At 35.1% G+C, this 12598-nt stretch overlaps 1 pseudogene; it reads left to right on the top strand.

The window, feature by feature from the left end:
- Window positions 1–6914: 6914 nt before the first annotated feature.
- Window positions 6915–10895, top strand: LOC120175415 (annotated as a pseudogene).
- The last annotated feature ends 1703 nt before the right edge of the window (window positions 10896–12598 follow it).

The following is a 12598-nucleotide window of genomic DNA, read 5'->3' as shown; positions in this document are numbered from 1 at the left end:
TGAAATAAAAAAAAATATTAATTTGTTTTGAATTGAATGTGAATCGCATTGTATAGTTTTGCTTATCTAAATTATTTAATCATCTTGAAATTTAAAATAATGTGCATATTAATTTAATTTGCTGGCAGCATGTGCATCTATTGCAAGGTGCATATATTAGTCGTATCTCCTCAATTCATGAATGAGGAGATATTAAACATTTAAGTATATTTAATTTTATGTATTTATGTACGAATCAAGCGATCAACGACCTCAGTGGTAAATGAATTATTATTTTTTTTTTAGATTCTGGGTTCGAGCATTAAGAATGTCATAGTCAAATTAGGTTTGAGACTGGATCGGGTTCGAACACCAAGCGATCTCAAGGTTGAGTTATTTTTATCGTTAAAATTTTGAGTTTGAATCGAGTTGATGTTTTTTTGTTTGCTTAAAAATTCAAGTTCAAATTAGGTTTGTGTTTTTTTGAAGGATGTGGCTGGATTGGGCCAGGTTTAGAGTGAACAATAACCGACTAGATAATAATAATATAATTAACCTTTATATATTTTGGGATAATTATTATAATACCCATTTATCTATACATTTTTTCAATTAGATCCTTATTTTACCTAATAAAAATGAAAATTTTGTACATTTATATTTATGTCGGGTCAAGTCAGATTGGATTTCAAGTAAGACAAAACTTTCCTAAACTCAAGTCGAATCAGATGACGAATAGAAAGATATTACACTTGAGTCAAGTTCAGGTAGACAAAAAATTGACTAATAATCATCCTTTCATATAACTAAGGATGATCAAAATACCCGAATCTGATGATTCCCTACCCAACCTTATAGGGCATTTTTTTTTAATTCTAGGGCTCGGGACGGGGTGGGATCGAATTTAAGGTGAAAATCACTAACCCGACCGACCCAGTTAATATATATATATATATATATATATATATATATATTATTTAAGAATTTAAGAATTTTTTATTTTATATTATTAAAATATATTATTTAATTATTAAAAATATAAAATTTATTATAAAACATATTATTTTAACTGTTTAAAATATAATAAATAATTATAAATATATTTGAATTGGGTCGGGCTAGATCAGGATTTTTGTCTAAAAATTAGGATGAGTTCGAAAAAAACCTAAAATTCATCGGGACGGGATCAGGTATAAGATTTATATTTTCATATCAAGATCGGAGTGGCAAAAAAATCCGACCCGCCGCGTCCTATACCCATCCCTACATATAGGTAGACCTTTTAACCGATTTAATTAAAGGACTATAGTAAAAAAAACAAAAATATATCGTGGTCCAACCTAGTTTAGAGTACATTCCAAGGAGCAACCCAAACCCTTAAAACCAAAGTAATCAAATTTTGCAAACCCCAAAGTGGTAAATGAAAGATGGGTTTAATCCACATTTGTCCCACATGAGATTTAATAATGAGATGCGCTTTGCACACCAAGGGTTTGATTAATTTAAACAAAGAGAGGGGATCTTTGAACTTGTTAATTAAGTAATTTAATTGTTAAGCTTGCTTAATTAACAAATGTGGCCAAAATCTTGTAAAAGATATCAATTTCCATAATATGGTACATGATTTGTTGCTTTTTAACTTAAGACTATATGAGATCATGGCAATTTTAAAAATAGGGTTTGTGATGCAAATCTAATCCCTAAAGAGTAAGACCAACATGATTCATTAATATAAATAATTTTGGGGTATATTACGTGTTTAGTACGTAAACTATCAGTTTTGGTTTATTTTAGTACCTAAACTTTCAATTTTTTGAAATCCGTATCTAAAGTTTAGTTTTTGTTTCATTTTAGTATTCCGTTCAAAATTTATCGTTAAGTTTATAAAAAAAACTGAAAGTTTAGGTACTAAAATGAACCAAAATTGTTAGTATATGTACTAAACGCGTTGAGTTTTTAATGGTGAGATACTAAAATGGAATGAAAACTAAAAGTTAGGTATGGTTTTGAAAAAAATTAAAAGTTTAGGTGCTAAAACGGACCAAAACTAATAGTTTAGGTACTAAATATATAATTTACCCTTAATTTTATTATGATATTGATTGCAGACAAATGATTATTTGAAGCGGAGTTAGGAGGTGCATTTGATGAATTTTGTAAAGTTTATGGTATAAAGGTGTGTAATTAGGGATATAAACGGGTTCATTTGAGTTAAATTTTCAATTAATTCGACTTAATTTGATAAATATATTCTTTTCATTTGAGTATGATCGAGTTTAAAGATATTTTATCCGACTCGAACTTGATCCCAAAATTTTGGGGTAAAAACCAATTATTATCATAACCTAACACAAAAAAGGTACCTAGTTGAAAATTATGTATTAAGGGTAATATAGTAATTATACCTAAATATATAGAAGAAAATTGTAGGGTAAAGTACACAAATGATCCCTAATTATAGAGTATTGTCTTATTAAGCTCATTGATTGTTAAAAGTTTCAAAATTGTCCTCTAAACTATAGATTATTGGTTATTTTAGTCACTCGACTATTAAAAGTTACAAAACGATCACATAACTATTAATTATGTTCCAAACTCACCCTTTTATGTTGAAAATTTAACGGTATTTTGAGTTGAACGTCAACATGCTAATTGTGATAGGATAAAATATAATCTCATAATCATAAACGACTATCATACTTAATTCATCATGTTAACATCCAGCTTAGACAACCGACAATCTTTTTACGTAAAATGATGAGTTTGGAACATAATGAATAATCGAGTGACCATTTTGTAACTTTTAGTAATTAAAAGACTTAACAAAGCAACATTGTATAATCAGAGGATTATTTTATAACTTTTAATAATCGTAATAAAACAATATCCAATTGGAGGGACCATTTTTGTAATTTACTCAAAATTATATTACTTATTATTTTGGGTCGGGTAAAATTAATTTTTAAACTAAATCTAAATTCTATCTTATTTCATTTATATAATTCAACTCAATTTAAATTATTTTTTTCTAAAAATAAAAAATTTAACTTTATTAGATCGAGTTAGATTGAAACTCGTCAATTTCGGATCAAATTATCAATGTTTTTACCCAAAAATTACCCTAACAACGAAATATTACATGTCAGACACCCTTTCTCCAAATATTACTGATCTAGCACCCTTTTTGACAAAGAGTGAATCATGAAGCGCGCCTTCGTGGGATTCTGTCCGAGCTGACGCCATGTTGGAAAGGCGCGAATCATGACATGCACCTTCACGGGGTTCTGTCTGAGCTGGCACTACAATGGAAGGCGCGGATCATGAAGCGCGCCTTCGTGGGGTTCCGTCCGAGCTGGCAAAAGGCGCGGATCATTTAAATCCAATCGTCCGCCATAAATACCACTCAATTGTCCGTCCGCCTCCCCCTCCCTTATAAATACCCTATCCCTTTCAACGCTCACACCACAAACAAAAATATTATATTTCTTCCTCCTATCTATCATTCTATCAAGTTTTAAGAAGGTATAATTATCATTTTTAGAAGCTAACTTTTTTAATTATATTATAATCATTTAATAGCTTATTATTTTATTATACTAATTTTTTATTACTTTTTGCAGTTATAGAATAACAGATAGATTGTAGCGTTTAGATGAGAATCATATCTCAAGTCATTTTGTCGATACAATAATATTTTTAAATTATGTTATTTTATTTATTATGGATGCTTTATTTAGTTATCCAGTTTATATTTTAATGTGTATGCTATTTATTTAATTAGGTGAATGATTGTAAATTATATCGATTTATTCGTAACGTTAAGTTAGAGGTACCGAGTCGTGTTTGGTCGTATTTAGCCGCGGCTGAATTTGGTGACATTACGAAATATGAAAGGCATTGTAACCTTGAACCCAACTTTATTTCTGCACTGATTGAGAGATGAAGACCAGAGACACACATATTTCATCTTCCATGTAGGGAGTGCACTATTACGTTGGAGGATGTTTTCATTCATTTAGGGCTTTCGGTAGATAGGGATGTTATTTTTGGTATGGCGAATGGTAATTGGCATTCCTTATGCGAGGAGTATCTTGGAGGTATCTCACCTAATTTCAACGATAGTCAAATACAATTATCATTGTTGGCTACAAATTTCCGACAATTGAGCGAAGACTGTACCGAGGAACAAGCTAAAATATTTGCATGGACTTGCATATTACAACTCATAGGAGTGATCTTGATGACGGATAAATCTCGCAACCAAGTTCATTGTATGTAGTTGTGTCACCTCACAGATTTTCGAGTTGTCGGCTTATTCAGTTGGGGCTCCATGATTTTGGCATCTCTATATAAAGAAATGTGTCGAGCAACTGATTATCGGAAAAATGCTATCAGCAGATGTCTCATTCTTCTACAATCCTGGGTGTGATATCACATGCCCTTTTTATGTCCGGTCGTGAAAAACTCGTTAGTCTTCTAGTTATTGTTGAGGTAATTTCAATATTGAGTCCTTATATAAATAATTTTTAAGTATATAATAAATTTTTTTACACTGAATAGGTAGTCATGTATAAGGAAAAATCACCGTGATATACCAGACAAATTGGAAGAAATTAGGCTACTCATTGATCAAAAGGCTGGTACAAAGGTACGTATTTAAATTTTATTATTTACCTTTAATTACCGTTATATAATTATAATATTATTTTAATAAGAATTATATATTTTTTGTTTTAGTTTTAATGGGCTCCTTATTGTACTGAAGAAATGAGGCATTGCATCCCACCTCACTTGAGTGGCCCATTAGATGTATGAATGGCAGTGGTCCCTCTGATATGTTATGTTATTGTCGAGTGGGATCTTACTGATCGTGTGCTCGGCCAATTTGGTTTCGTACAATCTATTCCTGAAGCACCTAGGAATCTCGATAATATGCATAACGTTGATAGACAGAGCAAAAAAGATGTCAACCAGCTGATGAAGCACAGCGAGTGGGTAATGATCTGGAGGATCGACGTGGATGCATTTCCCATACGGAGCTTATTTATGTCGATCATTATTCGGTTACGAATGACTATTATCAATGGTTCAACACGAACGGGAAGCCGTTCATACTTTCCGAGAAATCACAAGGCATGAGCATTCATCAACGTCGAGAAAAGCGTCCACCATCACAATATTATCGCCCCCGACTCGTGGATAGAGAGCAACCGCTTTCAACTCGTCCACAGATGCAACACCGAAACCATCACAATAGCTACCAGAACAATTTCAGATGGCACCACAGCCATTTTCGATGCCACCACAACCATTTCAAATGCCACCACCACATTGTTTTATGATACCTCCTGGCGGATATACTCTTATGCTTATAGATCCAGTGTGGTCTTCATATGCTGCTTATTTGGCGGGTGATGCTTCACCAGAGACACAAACACCTCCAGCTCAGTTTTCACATTCATCGATGTCGATGTTTTCACAGTTTTCTATAAGCGGAGGGATGGTTAGTCATACACCTTTATGGTCCTTATTCTATGGAGGTGCTACATTGTTATCTGTCCCTTATTAACAAAATGTAGTTGCTACTGCTGATGATGATGAGAGTAAGAAAGAAGAGCAATTTATAAAAAGAAATCATCATCGAAATAGACAGCCACTGCCATGTGGAACACATTCAAGACGTAGACATCAATGGATTTGTTTTTATTTATTTTGTTTCTTAATGTTTTTATTTAATTATACTTTTTATTTATTTTGTTTCTTAATGTTTTTATTTAATTATAAACTTTTTATTTATTTTGTTTCATAATGTTTTTATTATTTAATTGTTTGAATTATAACATTTGTATTTAATTGTTTTTATTATTTAATTTGTAATGTTTTTATTTAATTGTCACTTGAGTAGCCATCACTTGAGTAGCACATTAACAAATGTTGCATACATTTGTGTATCAGCGTCTGGATTTTGATTATGACCATCAACCATCATAGCAACATTGTCATCGTTTAAGAGCTCGAATATTGTATAAGTTATCGAAAATAGTGCAATTGGAAATATGTACTGAAGTAAGGACAGACTTCTAGTACTTCCAATAATGAAATTTTAGTGATCAGCTCCTCAAGAGTGATGTTTCTCTTGAAGGATATTTTGACAGAATAATTTGATGCGAAGACAACGTCGGTTTCATCTTCCCGAATTTCTCTATCATAGTAAATAATAGCTGAAATACACTTCATTTTGAGAGTTTGAAAGATTAAGAGTTCTATATCTACAAAAACAATAGCTGAAATACACCTAATTAATAAACAATATGAATTAAAATATAAATAATGCTAAAGAAATAAAAAAGTTCACAATAACTTAAGTAACATAATTTTAATATTGTTACCGTATCGACAAAATGTTTCAAGATATGATCACGCCTTTCATTTTACAACCGTAAAAAATAATAAAAAATAGTTAGTACAATAAAAATGAATAGCCGAGATTTAAGGCTCGAGTAATAGGTGTTTTTATGGCATATTTATGGTGGACGGTTGAATTTAAATGAAAGGCGCGAAGGTTCTCTTCATGATATGAGTCTTCTAACGTGACGTCAGTTCGGGTATAACCCACGAAGGCACACCTCATGATTCGTGCCTTTCCGCCTTGACGCCAACTCAGATTTGTGCTTTGTCAAAAAAATATACTAAATCAGTAATATTTGAAGAAAATATAACTGACAAATAATATTTCGATGATTTTTTTGTTGTAGTAAAAACGCCCAAATTGCCAAACATCAGGGACAGTCGAAATTATATAAATGAATTGGTCGGTAATTATGTTTGAGCTAACTATAATCATGTGCGTGGCACGTGGGTAACAAGATTGTACAGCCCTACTTGAACCACCATGGCTTCCTCTTCATCCTCTTACAACATTAAAAAAACTAAAATTATCAGACAGCAAAATCTCACTTTCTCTTCTGTACGTATAATCACATATTTTTTATTTGTTTTCTTCATCTCTCTCCCTTTGTTCGTTTCTCTAAGCTGAAAGCTTCGAAGATCTCTGCAGAATGCAATCATAATCACAATTTTTTTTGAATTTTCTATCCTTTTTTTTTATCTTTCCTCGACAATGGGAGGCTGTACTTCGAAGCCGAATCCACACGGCTCGAGAGATAGGAATGAGTATCCTGCTCCGCTTCAGCCACCCAAATCTCCGCTTCCGCCTCTGCCGCCGACCACCCCCTTCCTCCCGTGTACACCCGAGTCCGGCCCACCCGAACAAACCCAAGACTCATTCGACGCCGCTCAGGTTTCTTAGGAGATCGTTTCCTCCCCCTTCTCCGCGAAGCATATCCGGGCGGTGCTGAGGCGGCGGAAGAGTAACAAGAAGGCGGAGAAGGAGGCGGGAATCGCGTCGGAGACGACGGATGCGGACGAGGAGGAAGGGGTTGAGCTGGATAAAAGGTTTGGGTACTCAAAGGAATTGAGGAGTAGGTTGGAGGTAGGAGAAGAAGTTGGCGAGGGCATTTTGGGTATACTTGTGCTGCTAAGTTCAAGAAAGGTGAATTCAAAGGTCAGCAGGTTGCTGTTAAAGTTGTCCCAAAGTCCAAGGTAACCCTCTTCTTCTTTTTAATCAATCAACTATTTTTGGTTAAATCAAGTCCACGTATTTCTAAATGTTGATAGATAGATATATGCTATGCAAAATGAGTCCTTGTTCAATTTCCTATTTGAGTGTTGAAATTTGATCAATTTTGTACCTAAGTGTTAAAATTTCAAAGGTTAGTGGACTTGAGACTTTTAGCAAAAGTAGAAATCTTGGGGGCAATTTACTGCTTCAGATCTTTATGAAGAAAAATACTGGGTTAAATTGATTGTAATTGATTATTTTTTTTCCTGGGGTCAATTACTTTGGTCCACCTGACCACTTGAATGATTTATCTGCTGAGCTACCACATCTTACTTGGATATATCAAGTCTAAAATCACATCTGGCTCTAAAAGTGCATCTTTGCATCATTTAGTTTTGTATGGCTGGATCTGGATGGTGGTGGATGTGAATATTGTATGATAAGAAGCCATTGAAATTCTCCGGTGACCATATCGACTTATCGCTTTCTCTGTCGAAAGCTGCTATTGGAGCACAATTGTTCAAAGGTTATGATTTAGACTGTTATTGAAAAGATCATGGCCTCACCTGTAGTTTTCATGCATAGCCGGTCAACTACGGCTCAGCTGACAAAACGAATGTTTGTATTTTAGTTGATTGGTAACCATTATCCGGGTTTGGTACATGCAGTCCATTGAACCTTTACATGTTAGAAGAAACATTGTACCATTCATATCTAACAAAGATGTTCTTGAGTAGAATTGTTTACAATTTAGACACAGCTGACAAAATCTTGCTTCTGATCAGATCTTACGATTTATGAGGCGGAAATATGATTTAAGTTTAATCCGTTCTTGTAAGACATCTTAAGTCCTACTTTCCCCTCATGTTGATCTTTGATTGCGATGGCCTTTTGTGAGATGGAGAATCAAATATCAGAGGAATCGATAGGAATAGATTTCCCTTTACAACATGCAATAGAATGGAACCGATGAAAAAATTTCCTCGGATAAGACTAATTTTTGCTCCCATGTGACTGGATTTAGCGGAAGAATAATGTTAGTTAATTGTCCTTTTGCTAGTAGGAGTATTCACTTGTTCCGGAAAATAGAGAACGTGTTATGAAAATCATAAGGTCGATGTATGTGGTTGCCATCTTTCTGTATTCTCGTCTTCACTCAAATTACAAAATGTAGTGTGAAGAGAACACTATGTCTAGTTACCTTAGGTGCGGTTTGTATTTTTCGTGTTCTCTGTTTTTTCTTCCGTGTTTTTCTCACGACAGTTAATAGTATTTTATGTTGTCAGATGACACAGCTATTGCAGTTGAGGATGTGAGAAGGGAGGTGAAGATATTGCGAGCCTTGACAGGACATAGCAATCTAGTGAAATTCTACGATGCGTTCGAAGATATGATAATGTCTATATAGTAATGGAGTAAGCTTGAAAATGCACCACTATTCATGTTATCTCGTTTTAGTTTTTCATGACAATTAATCGAAAAAAGTTTATAAGATCTTGAGGAACTTATTTGAAATTACAGATTGTGTGAAGGAGGTGAGCTTTTGGATAGAATACTTGCAAGGTGATCATTCTACTAATATATGTATCTTAAAATTTTCGGAATTGTTTATCGTGTTCTCGCTTCTACCTCAATAGTAGCCTCTAACTGGAAGGCTTACTATGCTTGTAGAGGTGGAAAATACACTGAAGACGATGCAAGGGTGTAATGGTTCAGATACTAACGTTGTTGCTTTTTGTCATCTTCAAGGCGTTGTGCATCGAGATCTTAAACCAGAGGTGGAGCAACGTCGCATTTCTGTTAATATTTAAAGCATAATGCCAGACTTTTTTGTGTTTGTTTACCATATCGGAATCTAAATTTGCACTTCTCTGGATCAGAATTTTCTGTATATTTCGAAGGAGGAACTCTTTGCTGAAAGCCATAGACTTTGGCCTGTCGGATTTCGTAAGACCGGGTTTGCACTCTGCTCGTTCAGCTTCCTTCTGCACAGCCTTGGGGATTCATTTTTAATGCTTTTCATATTTCCAGATGAAAGACTTAATGACATTGTGGGAAGTGCTATGTGGCCCCCGAAGTTCTACATAGGTCCTATGGTACAGAAGCCGATGTTTGGAGTATCGGTGTGATAGCTTATATTCTTTTATGTGGGAGTCGACCATTTTGGGCTAGGACCGAGTCTGGAATTTTTCAAGCAGTCCTGAAAGGTGATCCAAATTTTAACGAACCACCTTGGCCTTCCTTGTCGATAGAAGCCAAGGACTTTGTGAGGCGTCTCTTGATTAAGGACCTAGGAAACGAATGACAGCAGCTCAGGCTCTGAGTGCGTGCATCTTTTTACTCATAATATTAGGTTTTGCTAACATCATTGCGCCAGAGTAACCGAACATGATCTTCTGTTCGCAGGTCATCCTTGGATTCAGAGTCTTAGTAATGTCAAGGTTCCACTCGATATTTTAACGTTTAGGCTTATAAAAATATATGCAATCATCGCCTTTGGGAAGCCTGCTTTAAAGGTACATACACTAATGGAAACAAATAATTTTCTTCTTTGTACATTTTCGAAATTGTGAATGATCTCATATGCGCGTCCTTTACTGGAATGATTCGTTCCTGCAGGCTTTGTCGAAGACATTGACACCGACGAATTCTTTTACCTGAGAGAGCAATTTGCCTTATTAGAGCCGAAACATGGTAGCATAACCTTGGAGAATATTAAGACGGTTAGCCTTTCGGTTCCCTAAAGAAGTGATTGAGATTGTGTTACTTGTTTGATCATTTGATTTCTTGCAAACAGGCTCTAATGAAAAGCGCAACAGATGCGATGAAGGAGTCCGTATTCTGGATTTTCTTTTATCGGTATGAACTCGGTTTCCGTTTCCATTCCTCGACTTCTTATGGTCATAGAGGAGTAATCTTATCCGAGTATCTTTCATTTAACTTGCATTGCATCGCAGCTAAATGCACTCCAATACAGAAGAATGGACTTTGAAGAGTTCTGTGCAGCTGCATTAAGCGTCCATCAGCTCGAGGCATTCGATCACTGGGAACAACATCGCGTTGTGCGTACGAGCTTTTCGAGCAGGATGGAAACAGGGCTATCGTCATTGAGGAACTCGCTTCCGTAAGTTCTGGATCCTTTTAAACATCAATAACACTTCATGATCATAATGTCACATGCAAATCTAAACGACCACCACTGCGAAATTCAGGAACTCGGTCTCGGACCCTCGATTCCGGTCCACGTGGTTCTTAACGACTGGATAGAAATACCGATGGGAAGCTGAGTTTCTAGGGTTTGGAAACTGTTGCGTGGTCCATCCAGTCGAGCTGTTGAAAGGCACAATGGTGAAGCTTTTAGCTTTTGCTTCAATGGGGGGCTAATATTTGTCTTGTTTAATGTTTTTTTTTTATTTATAATTATATAAGTTTGATTTATTATATCATAAAAGATATTTAAAGATGTTATCAATTCGACTTCAATTGTTAAATTCTTAAATTAAGAGTACTGAAACCAACTTTACAAAATTAATAAAAAGATAAAATGCATCAAAGGTCTAAGTTGTATTTAAATCATAATAAATCATAAAGAGGGGAACATGGATGTAGTTTTCAATGTGCTAACGGCAATGGCCAAGGACGGCCTCCTTCCAAAAAGTGGAATAAATCATAAAGAAGGGAACATGGATGTAGTTTTCAATGTGCTAACGGCAATGGCCAAGGATGGCCTTCTTCCAAAAAGTGGCTGAACTGCACATATGCTGGGGATGGACAGGAACATTAAACCATGAAACCTGTGAGCCCTGCTGAAGAGATCAAAGACATGCATGTTATTTGCCATTTACATAGAGGAGATAATGAAGGAGCCAGACTGAATTGCATAGCTTTCCTGGTTTTCGATATACATTAAAAAAAATGAATCAAGCTCCTGTTATCTACTACTGTCATCAGAATAATGACTGGAATTCCTATTCTGGGATTGCACCACTGTTGCTTACAGCAAATCAAAAGGTATTCAAGTTATATTATGCTGTACATGCTTAAGTTGAATGGAGCCATGTAACAACAAAACTTGTGGAAAGTAATTCTACTGCATTTTGTTTGAACTACTTTCTTTATCATTTGTCAACCACTACATATATAGATACTCTGCCATTCTCATAGCTCCTTTGAGAAGATTGATTCAGTAGTTATGTAACATGACAATTAGTTATATTGAGTTGGTCAAGAAGAGCATTGTGAACCTGCACACCTTGTGTGGACTCCAAACAATGAGTCCTTGGCTAAGGGAAAAATGCTGGCAGTTCTTGACAAGGCACAAGTTGCAGTACTTGAGGAATCCTGTTTCTCCCTCGTTGACAGAAGTCCAATGCGTAGAGGGCATCCAACTATGCTGAACGTTCAAATTTGTGAAGTATCTGCATGTTCATTGGCAGTGTTCTTTTTAGGACAAATAATATAATGCTTAACGTAAATGTGTGATGCTGGGGGTTACATTATTTGTGAAGTATTTGCATGTTCATTGGCAGTGTTCTTTTTAGGACAAAAATAATATAATGCTTAACGTAAATGTGTGATGCTCGTGGTTACATTATTTGGTCAAACACCAATAGGTTCATTAGTTGCTTGAATTATATCTATGAGCCTTTATTAGTTCTGGTCCTTGTGATTGGGTTCGACCATTCAACAAGTCTTTAATATGATTACATGTACAAATAACAAGCAGCATTGCCTTCTTATACAAGCATTTTAGACTCTATTTCCCCATTTGTCATTGAGGGCAGAATGAAAAGAAATATCTCATTGACTGTCTGATAGTCCAACACAATTCATTCAGGTTACTGCTTAAAGCATTTACCTCAACTTCCCTCTAACATGCTTTGGATGTGTCGGTCGATTTGGGTACATTCAATTTCATCTACACTTCATGTAGGCCAATGAACATCCATTGCCTTTCCTTGTGCCCTTAGCGTGACCCCTTGTAGTTGTACATCTAGG

This window comes from Hibiscus syriacus, unplaced genomic scaffold (assembly GCF_006381635.1).
Source record: "Hibiscus syriacus cultivar Baekdansim isolate YM2019G1 unplaced genomic scaffold, ASM638163v2 tig00112206_pilon, whole genome shotgun sequence".
Taxonomy (NCBI): domain Eukaryota; kingdom Viridiplantae; phylum Streptophyta; class Magnoliopsida; order Malvales; family Malvaceae; genus Hibiscus; species Hibiscus syriacus.
The sequence above is the reverse complement of the archived record's forward strand: the minus strand, read 5'-3'. Positions and strand labels throughout refer to the sequence as shown.